The sequence below is a fragment of the Sceloporus occidentalis genome, unplaced genomic scaffold, assembly GCF_023333645.1.
Source record: "Sceloporus occidentalis isolate IW3139 unplaced genomic scaffold, rSceOcc1.0.p SCAF_7, whole genome shotgun sequence".
Taxonomy (NCBI): Eukaryota; Metazoa; Chordata; class Lepidosauria; order Squamata; family Phrynosomatidae; genus Sceloporus; species Sceloporus occidentalis.
The window spans coordinates 17,881,454-17,900,030 of NW_028316987.1; positions in this window are offsets into that span (position 1 = coordinate 17,881,454).

Here is an 18,577-nt window from a genome sequence, read left to right on the forward strand (position 1 = left end):
TCCAGAAAATAGATATCTGGTGCATATAACAGGAAGGGATTTAATGTTACTGACTCTACAACATCCCTTCTTCCAAAGTAGCTTAGGGAATGGCATTATAGTGGAAGAAAGAACCAGAACTCTGCTGCTATTTCCACCAATTTATGGTTTATTTATTGTTTTTATATCCTGCTTTTCCAACAAAGATAGGGATCAAGGCAGCCAGCAAGAATAAAACATAAAGTTTTGAAGCCTCTCAAATATATAAAAAATAATTTTTAAAATAAACATTTTATTTTTAAATAAAAAAATAAAAGTATCTCAAATATTAAAAAAAATAGTTTTAATTGTAAAAATAAAAATAAGTTTACAAAGCAGTGAAAAACATAGCAGTGAAAAGAAATAAACAGCCTCCAACCAATGAACACTTTTAAAAGAATTAAAAGAACTGGCAAATGTAATCTCACAGCCATTGGCAATAACCTTTGAGAACTCCTGGAGAACAGGAGAAGTCCCAGCAGACTGGAGGAGGGCAAATGTTGTCCCCATTTTCAAAGATGGTAAAAAGAAGAGCCTAATAATTATTGCCCAGTGAGTCTAACATCAATACCAAGAAAGATTCCAGAGTGGATCATTAAACAGAAAGTCTGTGAACATTTAGAAGGGAATGCCATAATCACAAAAGGTTGAGATGGTTTTCTGAGAAACAAGTCATGCCAAACTAATCTGAGCTCCTTTTTATGATAAAATTACCAGGTTGGTAGATGAAGGGAATGTTGTGGATATAGCATATCTTGATTTCAGGAAGACATTGGACAAGATTGCCCCATGACATTCTTGCAAACAAGCTAGTAAAATGTGGGCTAGACATGCAACTGTTAGGTGGATTTGTAACTGATTGACTGGCCAAACCCAAAGCATACTCAGCAATGGCGCCTCTTCATCTTGGAGAGAAGTGACCAGTGGAGTGCCACAGGCTTGTGTCCTGGACCTAGTGCTAGTCAATATCTTTATCAATGACCTGTATGAAAGAATAGATGGCATGCTTATCAAATTTGCCGATGACACCCAATTAGGAGTAGCTAATACCCCTGAGGAGAGGATCAAAATTCAAAATGACTTTAAAAGCTGGGCAAAAACTAACAAAATGAATTTCAACAGGGAGAAATGTAAGGTACTGCACTTAGGCAGAAAAAAATGAAGTGCATAGATATAGGATGGAGGACATTTGGCTTAACAAGATGACATGTGAAAGGGATCAAGGAATTCCAGTAGACCACAAGTTGAACATGAGTCAACAGTGGTAGAATTCAAAGATATAGCTGTGTTCATCTGTACAATCAGTACGTAGAGAGACTAACTAAAGAAAGTTGGCAGCGTGAACTTTTGTAGACTCAAATCTACTTCCTCAGATGCATTCAGTGGAGTGGTAAACCAGGGACAGACTTACATATGTCCTGGGTGTGTGAGAATTTCAATTTGAATTCAAAATCCTTTGTGTATTGAAATGAAGTGACAAGCTCAGTCAACAGTTAAGAAGGCCAATGCACCTCTAGTCTGCATTAATAGAAGTATAGTGTCTAGATCAGGGTGGCATTCAGTTGTCCCCAAACGGTGGTCTTTAAGGGATGTTGGGATTCAACTCGCAGAATCTCAGACTATCGGCCAACATGGCTGAGCCTTCTGGGAGCTGAAATCCACAATCTCTTAAAGGGAACCATTTGGGGACCACTGGTCTAGATCAAAGGAAGTAATAGTACCACTCTATTCTGCTTTGGCCAAGCCTCACCTGGAATACTGTGTCCAGTTCTGGGTACCACAATTAAAAAGGATGTTGACAAGCTGGAGCGTGTCCAAAGGAGGGCCACCAAAATGGTGAAGGATCTGCAAACCATGCCTTAATGGAAACTAGGTATGTTTAGCCTGGAGAAGAGATGGTTAAGTGGTGATATGATAGCCCTGTTAATGTATTCAAATGGGCGACATATTGACGATGGAGTAAGCTTGTTTTCTGCTGTTCCAGAGAATAGGCCCCGGAAAAATGGATGCAAGCTAAAGAGATTCCACCTAAACATGAGGAGGAACTGTCTGAAAGTAAAAGTTGTTCAAGTGTTTAACACACTGCCTTGGAGAGTGGTGGAATCTCCTTCTTTGGAGATCTTTAAACAAAGACTGGATGGCCATCTGTCAGGGGCTTTGATTGTGATTCCTGCATGGCAAGGGGTTGGACTGGATGGCCCTTGTGTTCTCCTCTATGATTCTATGATTCTAACATCCCTTTCATTAACAAGCTAGCTTGAATCTTACAGTCCTGTCTAAAGAGAAAAAGAAACAGATTTGCCTATTGGTAAATGGATGATATAAAGGTATCCAACCAAAATTTCATGAGCAAAAAGCTCCTGAGTCTGGGAATAACCACTGAGAAGGCCCATGCCCAAAACCTGACCAATCATGCCTCTAGATACTACCAGGACCAAGACTCCCAAATATATAATCCATCACCCTTGACCCAGCAGATAAATCACAACCATTTGCAAACATGTAATCCACTGAATTGCTTAGCAATATTAGCATAACTGGCACTTTTCAGGCACTGCTCCTGACTGTCTGGAGAGCATATTTCTGTCTGCACAGAGAAAGGAATTGTGTGCTTCCAAGTATTGCTTGATTGCAGTTCCCAGCATTCCTCACCACAGATGATACTAACAAGAACTAGAGTTGCCTAACAACATTTAGAGGACAACAGGATTGCCATTCATGCCTCACAAAATTCCATGCTTGAGTATCCTCAATCAACCAATATGCAGGATGTAGATCCAGACGTTTGCCCTTAAAGTTGCACATTAGAACTGCTTAAAGGTCAACCCAGCATGGCATAGTGGTTTGGGAGTTGAACTATGACCCTGGAGACCAGGGTTTGAATTCCTGCTCAGTCATGGAAATGCACTGGGTGACCTTAGACAAGCCACACACTCTCAGCCTCAGAAAACCCTATGATAGGGTTGCCTTAGGGCCACCATAAGTTGGAAACGACTTGAAGGAACACAACAACAACAACAACAACAACAACAACAAAGGTCAATCAAAGAGTGGCTCCAAACTGAATCTCATCTGCCATAATGCCTCCTGTGAAGTGTGACAGGTACAACTGTAGCTCCCAGCCCTGCAGTCTGATAGTCATAGATGGAAGCTTCAGGAACAGGATTACTGCAGGCACTTGTAGCAGCATCCTTGTGACAGTCACAGCCACTCCAAATGTGGTTGCTGTTGTTGTGTGTCTTCAAGTTGTTTCTGACTTATGGTGATCGTAAGGCGACTCTGTCTTGGGTTTTTTTTTGTTTTGTTTTGTTTTTTGCAAGATTTGTTTGGAGGACGTTTGCCATTGCCTTCCCTTGAGGCTGAGAGCATGTGACTTGCCCAAAGTTATCCAGTGGGTTTCATGGCTGAGCTGGGAAATTGAATTCTGGTCACCAGAGTTTTAGTCCAACACTCAAACCACTATGTCACATTGGCTCTCCAAATGTGCTTACCCTAACCCTAACCATAACCTTAGCTAAACTAGAAGGCCACTGTCCACTTTAGAGATAACAGCTTCCAGAATTTGGAACAGCATCCCTATATTAAATCTCCAAATAAGTAGAATGATCCCATTTATTTTAAGCATATAGTTGGTGGGTTCAAAGGCCTACCAACTATATGCTTAAAAGAGCAGTGAAGTGTTAAATGCCAACACAGCATTCATGGTACTAAAAAAAAAGATTATGTGTGATTATATGTTTTGAAGTACACCAAACAAGTACAAAGACAGCAAAGCAATTTCTTTATCAGGATAAAAGTTCACAATGTGGCATATGAGCTTTTGAGTTACATAAAACCGTTTCTTCAGACTGGATGCAATTAAAAATGGGAAACAGATGTTTCTAAGAAAGGGCAAAGCATTTAGCCCAATCTGCTCCTGTCTTAAGATGACAATTAAAAAAATATATATTGCTCACTAATGAAGGGCTATGCACTTCTGTACAGCCATTTGCTCAGGCATCTCTCTGAAGCTGGTTATATAATATCAATAAACATAATAATAAAACAATAAAACAGTCCAAGATTCACTTACACCAAAGATCACAGACTAATTTTACACTGGGGCATGCTTAGCTTGAAGACCACATTATAAGCATACTCTTACGAACATCTATCCAAAACCAAGTCCCATTAATTTGGATAGGGCTTTCTCCCAGCTCAATATGTTCTGGGAATACTACTTTAGAAATAGCAAATACAGCTGGTATTAGATCTTGTCCTAGCATCAGTGTTTTAAACTAAGCTGAGCAATAAGGTTTACGTTTGAGTTTGGGATGATCAAAGCTCCGTTTCCCAATATGGAGAGGCCTACTGTCTGTAGAGGAGAGCATCTTGTAGCCATGGATACTTTCTGCACATTTGAAAACTTGATCAAAATTATCATTAGACTTGCCGTTTATCTTTTTTACAGGCTGTTTTCCTCTTCTTAAGAAAAATGAGCCCAAACCTACTTGGAGAAGTGCTTTTCAGACTTTGATGGCGTATTAAGACATCTCTCCATGCCTAAGCAAGTGTTTTGCTTCTCAATAACTTCCTTGAAAGGAATGGATAATGAGAGAAGTTGCTCATTTTCTAATTTCTTCTTTTTCTCAGTTGAATGGATTTAATGAATTCAGTTTAAGAAATAATATGTTTTAGAATGAAGGCATTAATGTAATTTCCCGTCCAAAGAAGCATTACAACAAAGCATTTTTGCTAAAAGTTTCCATCTTGAACAATTATCTGTCCTCTGCTAATACTTAGCTTCATTAGAATCGGTACTTTCTCTTTCTGCATATGAAGATGGCCTTTCATTAAGTATCATTTAAATAACTTGCTTTAGAAAATAAATGTGATTTAATAAAATTGACCAATACTTTACAAACAGCGAATGGAACTAAACAGAATGTGTTGGGGATCTTGCTAGCTTAAGATGTGAAGCTGATATTTTCTAAAGAATTTTAAAAACTTGAAGAGAGACCCATAAAGTCCTATATGGATTAGGTCCAGGCTATCTGACAGATCATATCGCCCGAGCTGGTAGAATTCAGAGACATAGCTGTGCTAATCTGGATCAGTATGCAAAGGGATCTTCTAGCACCTTTGAGACTAAGGTTGTATCCTCATTGTAGAAATAATCCAGTTTGACACCACTTTAACTGCCATGGCTCAATGCTATGCAATGTTGGAATTATAGTTTGTTGTGGCACCAGAGCTCTCTGAGATAAGGCAAAATGTCCCATGAAATTACAGTTCCCAGAATTCCATAGCATTGAGCCATGTCAGTTAAAGTAGTCTCCAACTAGATTATTTCTGCAGTGTGGATGCAGCCTAAGAGAAACAAGTCGGTAGCATAAGCTTTCCTAAACTTACCATATATACTCGACTATAAGTTGGCCTCATGTATAAGTCAAGGGCTGGTTTGGGGGCCAAAATTAAGCTGCTTTGGGTCACTTTGGAGGTATACTGTTAAAACAACAAGCACATCTTAAGAGGCCAGAAGCTGCACCAAAGCTGCGCTCTAGTCCTTAGGACTGGAGTGTGGCTTTGGCATGGCTTCTGGCCTCTTAGGACTCACGTAGCATTTAAACAGCATACTTCCAAAGTGACCCAAAGCAGCTTTATTGTGGCCTGTCTGTTCAGGCCCTAAGTCTACTTCATTAGATGCAGATCAGACATAGCTCCCAATGCAAGCTTACTTGGACCCTAAGACCCACAGGAGGGCCCCTTCTCCCAGTCCTGCAACTTTCACAAGTATGACTGGTGGGAACATGAGAAACAGCCTTCTCAGTGGCTGCCCTTACACTTTCGAACTCTGCTGTACTTCTGTTGAAAGGCCAACACTTTCCACCCCCTTAGATAGGCTTTTAAGACTTAAAAAGGGCTGGAAATCCTGTATTGTTTTAAATTGTATTGTTTTTTTGTAAATTATATATTGTTTTCAAAATCTTCAAAATTTAAGATTTATGTTTTTAATACGGTTCTTAGTTTAATACCCTTTTAATGTGGCTTGTTGTATATTTGTAATTGTAATCTTTTAATACGTAATGCCTTTTAATGCCTTGAGTTCCAGCCTTGAGGAAAAAGTGGGATGCAGATAAAGCAAATAAGCAACCAAGGCAGTGAAGGGGAATGTGTGTCAGAGGAAGCATCACTGGCCAGAACAACTGGCTGTGACAAAAGTGTGGAGGGGGACCGCTTTATCGTCCCTCGCTTTTTGTATGGAATTTATTTTTTTGGTTATCTTTTAAACAATGAATTTTAAATGATGAATTATAAATGTAGATTGTTTTAGAATGTGTATGTCTTATCTGTCCTTTTAAATTGTTGCGTGTTTTAATTAATATGTTTTAATCAACATTGTGCATTGTTGATTTGTTGTTGTTCCCCACTTTGATCCATGGCAGGAAGGCAGGTAAGAAATAATAATAATAATAATAATAATAATAATAATAATAATAATGATAATAATAATAATAATAATAATAAATAATTTTCACTGACACCAATGAGTTGCAAATTAGCTATGTGTTCCAGAGACTGCATAGTTCAGGTTCTTGTTCAGGTTAAATTATGGAAACAAGGGAGTCTGGAAATATCAGATGTTGTAGTCTCTTCTGCAACCACCATTGCAGAACATCCTGCTACCGGCCTCAGTGCCATTGGAGCAATGATAGTATAGGAATTTCATGTACTGTACTGAGGAGACCTGTATTAGCAATGGAGGGGATTGACAGCACCCCATGGCTCCTCAGCCAACCTCCTGAGCTCTTCAAGAAAGCTAAGGAGAAGGAAATAACTGATGACAAGTTTTTAAAAAGAGAAACAGAAAAAGTAAAGTATATGCAACAGTGATGAGGAGGACATTTGGAAGGAAGTCAGTAGATAAATGTATTAAAATCAATCAAATGTGATGTTGTCTGAGGAATTTCAGTTGTGATTATAAGAAAGCAACAAATGTAATAAGTTAATGAAAAGGAGAGAAATCTGGAATATACACAAAAGTCCTTGAATAAACTAATCAATTTGAGCACTTGCATGGATTCAATATTCTGGTCAGAAGGTATCATATTAAATTGGGAGACCATCCTGAGGGAAATGATAACAGACCCATGTCAAGCTCTCATGGCTTTGAGTGATGGCAATGTGGTGTGAATAGTACAAGCTTCAAGCTCCAGAGCATGCCTCCAAAAAGACTGAACCACTAACTACTAATAAAAGTTCAGAGAGTCAGAGTGAGTAAGATCCAAAAGATCTTAAAATGCTCAAAACTGAATTCAAAAGGGAAGAATGTCCAAATATTACCTAATGTCCACCCAGAGAGATAAAGGACAGGCTATATAACATCATGCTGGCTACTTTTGCACAGCAGGAGAAACTTGAACTGAACTGCTTCTCCTGGTTAACGCTGGCATTAGCATTAGTGACTGTAGACTGTGCATAATTGAAAACTAAAGAATAAATGCATAAATGGAAGTTACAAATAAGACAAAGTATATTCAGTGTCAAACGTCTTAATAATTTCAAGAAAATAAAAGTAGATAAATTATCAAGGCATGGAGGAAAAAAACCAAATGTGTATTTACATCAGAAGCACAAATATGGCTAATGGACCTCATTGTTCTAGAACCCCCATTTTCCCCTCAAGGCAAAGTGTACATCACTTTATTAAATACTAAAATTAAATTAGATTAAATTAAATTAAAATGACAGTTGAGATCAATGTATGACTGACCATGCTACTTGCCAAATTTTTTGCCTAACAATATCCTAGCCAAAGTGCATTCAAGGCACTTGAGGTTGGAGAACTGGGAAATGATGTCTACAGCACTCACCTTGTTGTGGGGTGCCTTGAAAACAGGCAGCTGGAAAGATCCACCATGGCTTCTTCACAACTGCGTATCCCAAGTCTTCCCATGACTAGAATTGTGCTATGAACCTCGTTTTCCAGTGCCCTGATCTCCAACCTCGATCTTCAGTGCTTTGGAGACATTTCAGTCAGGATGCTGCCATGCTATTTGGGTAGCATGTTTGGGGAGAACATTTGGTCATTCATGAGTATAAACACAGATCTCCAGCAGTTATGATATCTATGCCCAGCAGATACAATAACTGTTGAACAGGATACCAGGCAACAATAGCAAGCGATCCAGACCTAGGTTACTTGGTATTAGACTTCTCCACCAACAAGTGATTCCTCTTAATCATGACAGTATTATTTCATAGTTCCATAGTGGACAAAAGGCAACCTTCCAGATGTTTTGGATTGTTCCTCCCAGCATTTCTTGTCATAGGTTATGTGGCCTAGAGCAGATGGAATATACCAGCCAACATCTAGAAATGTGTGTGTGCCAAATCTTAGAAACGTATCCTCTTCTAAGCCAGGCAAGGGAGCTGTCCAACTATATCAGCAGCTGAAGGTCTTAATGATCACTAAGAGAAGAGCAGCCCAGAAAGTTACTAGACTAGAACAGGTTTATGGAAGCTGTTCATTAGTAGCTTCCAAGAACCAACTCAGGATCAGAGTATTCGGCTTGGCTGCCCAAAACATCATGATGTGTTAGTGGAGGCCCAATCCTAACAATACAAATGATCATTTCTTTAGGGATCCTTCCAGTCCTTTGTTGCTCCTGACTGAGCAAGCCAGAGCAGAAAACAAGAGGTTTGACATGGGAGATCAGTGGGGAAGTTTGAGAGGGAGTCCAAAAAGTAGCCCAAATCTAGACCTTCCTGTGGAACTCTAGCTGATCAAGCATCTGAACCCCACCACAAAGGCATCAATGTAACTGGATGTTAAGCAGAATGAAAAGCTTTTGTTGTTGTTGTCACTGTTGTTAACTGTCCTCAAGGCGATGTTGACCCGTGGCGACCCTATGGATGAAACATCTCCAAAACCCTTTGTCCTCCACTGCTCTGCTTAATTCCTGCAAACCAATACCAATGAACTTAATGGAGTCCATCCATCTAGTCTGCAGCCTTCCTCTCTTACTTCCCTCCACCTTTTCTAGCACTATTGCTTTTTCCAGTGAGTCCTCTCTTCTCATGATATGTCTGAAATATGACAGCCTAAGTCATACTTGGCTTCACCAGGGAGAATTCCAGCTTGATCTGTTCTAGGACCCATTTGTTTGTTCTTTTGGCTATACTCAGGATCCTCAACAGTCTTCTCCAGTACCACATCTCAAATGAATTGATTTTCTTCCTATCTTTTTCCTTAACTGTCCAGCTCTCACATCCATATATGGTAACAGGGAATACAATGGCTTATATGATTCTAATTTTTGGGCTCAGTTGTATATCTTTGCATTTTAGATTTTTTTCCTAGTTCTTTCGTAGCTGCTGTCCCCATTCTTAATTTTCTTCTGATTTCCTGGCTGCAGTCTCTGTTCCTAGCAATGTTTGATTCCAGGTATGAGAATTCTTTTACTATTTCTATTTCCTCATTGTCTAAGGCCCGGTACATACTGGCTTTACGTGATGCACTTGTCACATGCTAGAGTTGCCTGGGGGTGGAGCACCCACATGCCCCTCAACCCTTCCATGTGATGAGGGCATAACAATGACAGCACCCTGTTTACAGGGATGCCATCATTGTTGCACAAGCGCCACAGCATAGAAAGGACCCACTTTTTGCGGGTTCTTTTCCCACCAGCGGGAAGCTGTGAGGTTTGCCCGCTTCGGCTTCCTGCCGGCGGGAAAGTAGGCACTGGCAGACTGCCCTTTTTGGGCAGTCTGTACCATGCCTATGTTAAATTTGTGTAGAATTTCACTGGTCATTATTTTTGGGTTTTTTTATGTTCAACAGTAGGCCTGCCTTTGCACTTTCTTCCTTGATCTTCCTTAGTAAGCATTCCAAATCTGTGAAGTTTTCAGCTAGTACTATGGTGTCATCTGCATATCTTAGATGTTGATATTCCTTCCTGCTTTTCTTATAATATATTCTGCATACAAGTTGAACAGATAAGGTGAAAGGATACAGCCTTGTCTGACCCCTTTGCCAACTGGGAACCATTCTATTTCTCCATGTTCTGTTCTGACAGTTGCCTCTTGTCCTGAGTACAGATTTCTCATCAGGACTATCAGATGTGTGATCACTCCCATGTCTTTGAGGGCATTCCATAGCCTTTCAGGGTCTATGCAATCAAATGCTTTGCTGTAGTCTATAAAGCACATGCTGATTTTTTTAAAAAAAATTGGAATTCCCTGGTGTGCAGCTTTAACCATCATATGTATGCAATGTGATCCCTAGTACTTCTTCCTTTCCTGAACCTCGCTTGGATCTCTGAGATTTCTCTCTCCATGTATGGTTGAAGTCTATGTTGCACAATTTTGAACAGAATTTTACTTGTGTGGGAGATCAGTGCAGTCTTTTGTGTCTCATTTTTTGTGTATGGGAATGTATATTGACCGCTTCCAATCTGTTGGCCATTGTTTTGTTTTTCATATCTGTTGACATATGTTGGTTGGCCCTAGAGTTGATTCTGTCAATATGGATTGCAACAGTTAAATTGGAATATGATCTGCTCCTGGTGATTAGTTTTTTGCCATTACTCTTATTGCGGATTCCACCTCACTTTTTAGAATTTGGGATTCATGTTCATATGGCTCTTCATTCCATGTGACCTTCATGTTGTCATCTCTTTTATATAACCCTTCTGTGTATTGCATCCAACATCTTTTTATTCCTTCCTGGTCTTGAATTATGCTATTTTTATTGTCACAGAGCATCCCGTTCCTTGGTTTGAATTTTCCTTTGATCTCCCAGATCTTGTGAAATAGCCCTTTTTGTTGTTGTCTTCTGCATTGGTTGCAGTAATTTTCTTTATCTTTCTGCACTAGCTGTTGTACTGTTGCATTCATTGTTCTTAATTTGTTTCTATCTCCCTTTTGTTTTTTCTCTCTCTTCTTTTCTTTATTGCTTGTATTGTTTTATCTGTCATCCATGGTTTTTTCTTTTTCATTTTGTCTATTGAAAGTCTGTCTGCATTCTTCTTTTATTATGTCCCTGGCTTCAGATCTAGTTGCTCGGCTTCTCTGTCTATTATACTTAGTAGCACAAATCTGTTTTTATGTTGTCAATAAATTCTGTTGAGATATTGTTTAGATCATATTTTTATATGGTGACTGGTTTTGTTTCCATCTTGAGTTTTATTCTTATTTTTGATATGAGTAATTCGTGATGTGTACTACAGTTAGCACCTGGTCTAGTCTTGACCACTAGTATAGAGCTCCACCATCTTTTGCTTCCAATTATATTATCTATTTGATTTTTGTGTTGGCCATCTGGTGATGTCCATGTGTATAGTCTGCTTTCTGGTTGTATGAAAAACTAAGTCCATTGTAATGGTTCACCAATGGTATCTTACCCCAGTTAAACTGGTTTGTATGTCTACCAAAGCCAATCCAAATTGCTGGAAGGGCTGTGATAGTAGGGGAAACTTTGTACATATGTGGTTGGATTGTCCCTTAGTGCGTGGCGAATACTGGGAAGAAATCTTGCAGCTAATCTCCAAGATCACTAAACAAAGCATACAATCATCATCACTTCTGCTCCTATTCTCCTTTTTTTATGGATGAGAACAAAGCCCTGCAACACAAAGAACTTATTGGTTTCTTTTTCACTGTTGCCAGACTTGATATAGCTAAGGACTGGAAAACTGGAAAGTTGAACATTGCAGAATGGTGGACTAGACTTTGCAACCTTTGGAACCTAGTTAATGGAGAAAATTGCATGCAGTAATAACAGAGCAAGATGCTTACACTCTGGATTGACTTTCCACATAATTTGGCATCCACTTATTAAATACATCAAGCAGGACTTGGTTTCTAGACATCCCCCAAACATATCTAAATTTTTATGGAAAGATGTCTTCCAGGATTCCTGGATGCACCTTTCATTTACAATTTCCAGGACATTATTTTGGGTTATGGTTTAATTGCAGCTTTTTCACCCTTCTAGCCCCCTTAGGTTGGTCAGGAGTGGTGCCATTTCCCCCCTCTTTCATTCTGAGAAACAGCATGCATTGAACAGAGACTGTTCTGTTGGTTTCAACTGTTATCCTTTTTATGTCTTTTTAATAAAGAAATTATAGTTTGCGCTTGTCCTCAACCTTATTTTGTCTTTTAGGGGGAGGGAATTATTTTGATTAGCTTCTAAGGTCCTGCAGGGAATGCCTGGAGGAGCTTTTCTTTCAAACTTGTAAACCCAGTGCACTTCTCTTAACACTGGAGTTTACCACACGGGAGGAATTTCTCTGAGGTGAGTTACAGACCGCCCAAAACGGGAGGTCTGCCGCCTCCACCGGTTGCTGCATCCGGGAACTGCAGCGGCCAAACCATGCAGTTCCCGGGCGCAGCCAGAAAGAAGCCCCGAAATGGCACTTCTTTCTGGGCCCCGGAAGTAGCATTGCAAGACGCTAGTAGCGCCACAAGGCACTAGTAGTGCACTCATGGCGTCACTTCCGCTGCACGATGTCTGGACGCTATGTGTCCACGACGTCAAAATGGCAGCCCCTGTGTGGACGGGCACCGCCATTTTGTATGGACTCGGTCCGTACTAGGGTTGAGGGGCATCAGGAAGTGACGCCCCTTCTCAACCCTAACACGCCCCTTCCTGACCCTAGCACGCCCCTTCGGCGCATCTGTAACGCGCCTTAATTTCAAACTAAAAGAAACTGGGGCCAGAATGCATTCACGTGAATTCGCTAATTCAGCGAATTTACGTGAATTCGAATTGCATTCAAACTGACTTCCCATTGCCCGAAAATAGCTTGCCATTGCCTAAAATTGCATCAAGCAATAACATGAAACCCCATGATTGCATTCGGGTTGCCAGTGGATTATACTTCCAATTTCTCTTGTCTGATAAACTCCACTGTCACGGGTCAAGGCAAACCTCCTCCGAACAAATCTTGCCTAGATCTCCCTCAGGGTTGCCATAAGTCAGAAATGACTTGAAGGCACACAACACATACAGAACCGCCAGTATGTACCCAAAGGCAGATATTTAGGGAGCAGCAGTGTCACTCCACTTAGGGTGCCACTTGGTGCAGTCCACACCCCCTCCACACCAGGAGCGTAGCCAGGATTTTAGGAAGGGGAGGGTCCAGACTAAGTGCCACCATTATGATGGGTCTTGGGTGTGGTGGCATGGCGGCACACAACATTCATTGTATTTAACAGAATGAGAGGGGGGGTCCGGACCCCATGGACCTCCCGCAGCTACATCCCTGTCCACACACACCCCTTTGGCAAGCTAGAATCTCTGTGCTCCAGGGGAAGAAGGCCATGGCAAACCCTCTCTGAACAAACCTCACCAAGAAAACCCCGCAATAGATCTCCCTCAGAGTTGCCAGAAGTCGGAAACACACACAGAGGCGAAACACACAGCCCGTATCTCCCAAAACATAGACATTTGGGAAACAGCAGTGTCCCCACCGGGAAGGGTGTCAAGGTGCAGAGTCACACCCCCTGCACTCCAGGTGGGCAAGCCACTTCTGTTCCAAAGGGAGATATTTGGGGAGCAGTGGTGTCACCCCCAGTAAGGGTGTCACTCGGGGCAGTCCGCACCACCTGCACCCCACTCTCTCTCCCAAAGGCAGACATTTGGGGAGCAGGAGTGTCACCCCACTGAGGGTGTCCCTCAGGGCAATCCCCACCCCCTGCACCCCACTCTCTCTCCCAAAGGCAGACATTTGGGGAGCAGGAGTGTCACCCCACTGAGGGTGTCCCTCAGGGCAATCCCCACCCCCTGCACCCCACTCTCTCTCCCAAAGGCAGACATTTGGGGAGCAGGGGTGTCACCCCACTGAGAGTGTCACTCAGGGCAGTCCACACCCCCTGCACCCCACTCTCTCTCCCAAAGGCAGAGCTATACAGCTTAGGTCCAGATTATTTGAGAGACCGTATCTCCCTATACAAGCCTGCCAGAGCCCTAAGATCTTCTGGGTAAGGCTTCATTGCGGTTCCCCCACCATTGTAGGCTCCCTGGTGAGGACATGAGAGAGAGCCTTCTCGGTGGCTGCTCTTGCCCTCTGGAATGACCTTCCACGAGAAGCAAGGCTGGCCTCCTCATTTGCTGGCCTTTTGTCAGCAGGCACAAATGGCTCTGTCCAGGCAGGTTTTTAATGTGTAGTTATGGGATGGGTTTTATATAAGGGATGAGTATTGTGATTTTATTGTGGGTTTTATATTTGTAATTTTATATTGTTTTTAACTGATGTTTCAATTTTTTAAATTGCAATGTGTTTTTAAAATTGGTATTGTGAGCCAATTTGGGGAGAAAGGTAGGATAGAAATCGGTTAATTAATTAATTAATTAATTAATAGGGCAGACATTTGGAAACCAGTGGGTGTCACCCACTGAGAGTATCCCTTGGGGAAGTACACACCCTTGCACACAACTCTCTCTCCCAAAGGCAGACATTTGGGGAGTTGGGGTGCCACTTCACTGAGAGTGTCACTTGGGGTGGTCTGCACCCCCTGCACCCCACTCTCTTTCCCAAAGGGAACTCAGAGGGAAGAGGGAAAACACACACACACACACACACACAACTGAGGGAGAGTGGGAGGAATGACACTACTGCCGAAAGGGGAGTGAGAAGTGTGCGGGTCGCACTGGGTGAAACCCTTAGTGGGGTGACACCCCTGCTCCCCAAATGTCTGCCTTTGGGAGAGAGAGTGAGGTGCAGGGGGTGGGGATTGCCCTGAGGGACACCCTCAGTGGGGTGACACCCCTGCCCCCCAAATGTCTGCCTTTGGGAGAGAGAGTGAGGTGCAGAGGGTGCAGAGTGCCCTGAGTGACACCCTCAGTGGGGTGACACCCCTGCTCCCCAAATATCTACCTTTAGGAGAGAGAGTGGAGTGTGGAGGGTGCGGAGTGCCCTGAGTGACACTCTCAGTGGGGTGACACCCCTGCTCCCCAAATGTCTGCCTTTGGGAGAGAGAGTGGGGTGCAGAGGGTGCGGAGTGCACTGAGTGACACCCTCAGTGGGGTGACACCCTTGCTCCCCAAATGTCTGCCTTTGGGAGAGAGAGTGGGGTGCAGGGGGTGGGGATTGCCCTGAGGGACACCGTCATTGGGGTGACACTCCTGCTCCCCAAATGTCTGCCTTTAGGAGAGAGAGTGAGGTGCAGAGGGTGCGGAATGCCCTGAGTGACACCCTCAGTGGGGTGACACCCCTGCTCCCCAAATGTCTGCCTTTGGGAGAGAGAGTGGGGTGCAGGGGGTGGGGACTGCCCTGAGGGACACCCTCAGTGGGGTGACACTCCTGCTCCCCAAATGTCTGCCTTTGGGAGAGAGAGTGGGGTGCAGGGGGTGGGGATTGCCCTGAGGGACACCCTCAGTGGGGTGACACTCCTGCTCCCCAAATGTCTGCCTTTGGGAGAGAGAGTGGGGTGCAGGGGGTGGGGATTGCCCTGAGGGACACCCTCAGTGGGGTGACACCCCTGCCCCCCAAATGTCTGCCTTTGGGAGAGAGAGTGAGGTGCAGAGGGTGCAGAGTGCCCTGAGTGGCACCCTCAGTGGGGTGACACCCCTGCTCCCCAAATATCTACCTTTAGGAGAGAGAGTGGGGTGTGGAGGGTGCGGAGTGCCCTGAGTGACACTCTCAGTGGGGTGACACCCCTGCTCCCCAAATGTCTGCCTTTGGGAGAGAGAGTGGGGTGCAGAGGGTGCGGAGTGCACTGAGTGACACCCTCAGTGGGGTGACACCCTTGCTCCCCAAATGTCTGCCTTTAGTAGAGAGAGTGGGGTGCAGAGGGTGCGGAGTGCCCTGAGTGACACTCTCAGTGGGGTGACACCCCTGCTCCCCAAATGTCTGCCTTTGGGAGAGAGAGTGGGGTGCAGAGGGTGCGGAGTGCCCTGAGTGACACCCTCAGTGGGATGACACCCTTGCTCCCCAAATGTCTGCCTTTGGGAGAGAGAGTGGGGTGCAGAGGGTGCGGAGTGCCCTGAGTGACACTCTCAGTGGGGTGACACCCCTGCTCCCCAAATGTCTGCCTTTGGGAGAGAGAGTGGGGTGCAGAGGGTGCGGAGTGCCCTGAGTGACACCCTCAGTGGGGTGAGACCCCTGCTCCCCAAATGTCTGCCTTTGGGGGAGAGAGTGGGGTGCAGAGGGTGCGGAGTGCCCTGAGTGACATTCTCAGTGGGGTGACACCCCTGCTCCCCAAATGTCTGCCTTTGGGAGAGAGAGTGGGGTGCAGGGGGTGCGGAGTGCCCTGAGGGACACCCTCAGTGGGGTGACACCCCTGCTCCCCAAATGTCTGCCTTTGGGAGAGAGAGTGGGGTGCAGGGGGTGCGGAGTGCCCTGAGGGACACCCTCAGTGGGGTGACACCCCTGCTCCCCAAATGTCTGCCTTTGGGAGAGAGAGTGGGGTGCAGAGGGTGCGGAGTGCCCTGAGAGACACCCTCAGTGGGGTGACACCCCTGCTCCCCAAATGTCTGCCTTTGGGAGAGAGAGTGGGGTGCAGAGGGTGCGGAGTGCCCTGAGTGAAACCCTCAGTGGGGTGACACCCCTGCTCTCCAAATGTCTGCCTTTGGGAGAGAGAGTGGGGTGCAGAGGGTGCGGAGTGCCCTGAGAGACACCCTCAGTGGGGTGAGACCCCTGCTCCCCAAATGTCTGCCTTTGGGAGAGAGAGTGGGGTGCGGAGGGTGCGGAGTGCCCTGAGTGACACCCTCAGTGGGGTGACACCCCTGCTCCCCAAATGTCTGCCTTTGGGAGAGAGAGTGGGGTGCGGAGGGTGCGGAGTGCCCTGAGTGACACCCTCAGTGGGGTGACAACCCTGCTCCCCAAATGTCTGCCTTTGGGAGAGAGAGTGGGGTGCGGAGGGTGCGGAGTGCCCTGAGTGACACCCTCAGTGGGATGACACCCTTGCTCCCCCAATGTCTGCCTTTGGGAGAGAGAGTGGGGTGCAGAGGGTGCGGAGTGCCCTGAGTGACACTCTCAGTGGGGTGACACCCCTGCTCCCCAAATGTCTGCCTTTGGGAGAGAGAGTGGGGTGCAGAGGGTACGGAGTGCCCTGAGTGACACTCTCAGTGGGGTGACACCCCTGCTCCCCAAATGTCTGCCTTTGGGAGAGAGAGTGGGGTGCAGAGGGTGCGGAGTGCCCTGAGTGACACCCTCAGTGGGGTGAGACCCCTGCTCCCCAAATGTCTGCCTTTTGGGGAGAGAGTGGGGTGCAGAGGGTGCGGAGTGCCCTGAGTGACATTCTCAGTGGGGTGACACCCCTGCTCCCCAAATGTCTGCCTTTGGGAGAGAGAGTGGCGTGCAGGGGGTGCGGAGTGCCCTGAGGGACACCCTCAGTGGGGTGACACCCCTGCTCCCCAAATGTCTGCCTTTGGGAGAGAGAGTGGGGTGCGGAGGGTGCGGAGTGCCCTGAGAGACACCCTCAGTGGGGTGACACCCCTGCTCCCCAAATGTCTGCCTTTGGGAGAGAGAGTGGGGTGCGGAGGGTGTGGAGTGCCCTGAGTGACACCCTCAGTGGGGTGACACCCCTGCTCCCCAAATGTCTGCCTTTGGGAGAGAGAGTGAGGTGCGGAGGGTGCGGAGTGCCCTGAGAGACACCCTCAGTGGGGTGACACCCCTGCTCCCCAAATGTCTGCCTTTGGGAGAGAGAGTGAGGTGCGGAGGGTGTGGAGTGCCCTGAGGGACACCCTCAGTGGGGTGACACCCCTGCTCCCCAAATGTCTGCCTTTGGGAGAGAGAGTGAGGTGCGGAGGGTGTGGAGTGCCCTGAGGGACACCCTCAGTGGGGTGACACCCCTGCTCCCCAAATGTCTGCCTTTGGGAGAGAGAGTGGGGTGCAGGCGGTGCGGAGTGCCCTGAGGGACACCCTCAGTGGGGTGACACCCCTGCTCCCCAAATGTCTGCCTTTGGGAGAGAGAGTGAGGTGCAGAGGGTGCGGAGTGCCCTGAGAGACACCCTCAGTGGGGTGACACCCCTGCTCCCCAAATGTCTGCCTTTGGGAAAGAGAGTGAGGTGCGGAGTGTGCGGAGTGCCCTGAGGGACACCCTCAGTGGGGTGACACCCCTGCTCCCCAAATGTCTGCCTTTGGGAGAGAGAGTGAGGTGCAGAGGGTGCGGAGTGCCCTGAGAGACACCCTCAGTGGGGTGACACCCCTGCTCCCCAAATGTCTGCCTTTGGGAAAGAGAGTGAGGTGCGGAGTGTGCGGAGTGCCCTGAGGGACACCCTCAGTGGGGTGACACCCCTGCTCCCCAAATGTCTGCCTTTGGGAGAGAGAGTGGGGTGCAGGGGGTAGGGATTGCCCTGAGGGACACCCTCAGTGGGGTGACACTCCTGCTCCCCAAATGTCTGCCTTTGGGAGAGAGAGTGAGGTGCAGGGGGTGCGGAGTGCCCTTAGGGACACCCTCAGTGGGGTGACACCCCTGCTCCCCAAATGTCTGCCTTTGGGAGAGAGAGTGGGGTGCGGAGGGTGTGGAGTGCCCTGAGGGACACCCTCAGTGGGGTGACACCCCTGCTCCCCAAATGTCTGCCTTTGGGAGAGAGAGTGAGGTGCAGAGGGTGCGGAGTGCCCTGAGAGAC